This window comes from Austrofundulus limnaeus, unplaced genomic scaffold, assembly GCF_001266775.1.
Source record: "Austrofundulus limnaeus strain Quisiro unplaced genomic scaffold, Austrofundulus_limnaeus-1.0 Scaffold369, whole genome shotgun sequence".
Taxonomy (NCBI): Eukaryota; Metazoa; Chordata; class Actinopteri; order Cyprinodontiformes; family Rivulidae; genus Austrofundulus; species Austrofundulus limnaeus.
The window spans coordinates 63,072-64,033 of NW_013952771.1; positions in this window are offsets into that span (position 1 = coordinate 63,072).

The window sequence follows — 962 nt, forward strand, 5'->3', positions numbered from 1 at the left end:
ATAATTACTCCACTAAAGTATAAATAACCAAAGTTACTACTTAAGTAAAATAACAAAGTATTTGTACTTAGTTACTTGACACCTCTGCATCTCTGTATGGGACTGTAACACCTACCACAACATAATACATCCTGTGAATATCTTTAGAAAGTGGCACCAAGGAATTTGATGACCCCATAACAATTATTGCATGTGGTGGGGTTTTGGGTATATTCTAAAATAGATCATTTGTGAACTCACAAATTAGCTTACCTCGAGGTACCACGCTCTTAATTCGGTCCAGGATTGACCCAGGAAAGAGAGAAAAACTGTAACTTTATTGTAATCAGTCTCACAATAAATGTTCCGGTACCCAAAATGTTATGAGTTCTTGTCTTATCAGAACCAATAATATGTTTTGTCAAGACACAAAAATGAGATTAGCTCATGTCGGCACGTTCTCCCCGGGCCATTTATTTACAGATTAAATGTATTTACAACTATGGTGAGTCATGAATGAGTGATGACATGTTGAACCAGGTAAAAACTGAAAGGGTTTGCAATCACGAGTGAATAAACAAACAAAACAAAACAAACAAACAAATAAACATAAAATAAACACTGAGAGGTGAGTTGAGGTTTGGGATGAGGTGAGAATTTAACTAAGGGGTCCTAGTTAATTAGGGAGAAAAACGTTTAATTTACCAAATCTCATTCAAAGATAAAAATCAAATTAGTCTGAGCACCTGTGTGTCCATCCATCCATCCATCCATCCATCCATCCATCCATCCATCCATCCATCCATCCATCCATCTATTTTCTTCCGCTTATCCGGGGTCGGGTCGCGGGGGCAGCAGCTTCAGAAGGGAAGCCCAGACCTCCCTCTCCCCAGCCACTTCTTGCCCTGAATACCTCACCAGGGAGGCGTCCAGGAGGCATCCTTACCAGATGCCCGAGCCACCTCAACTGGCTCCTCTCAACG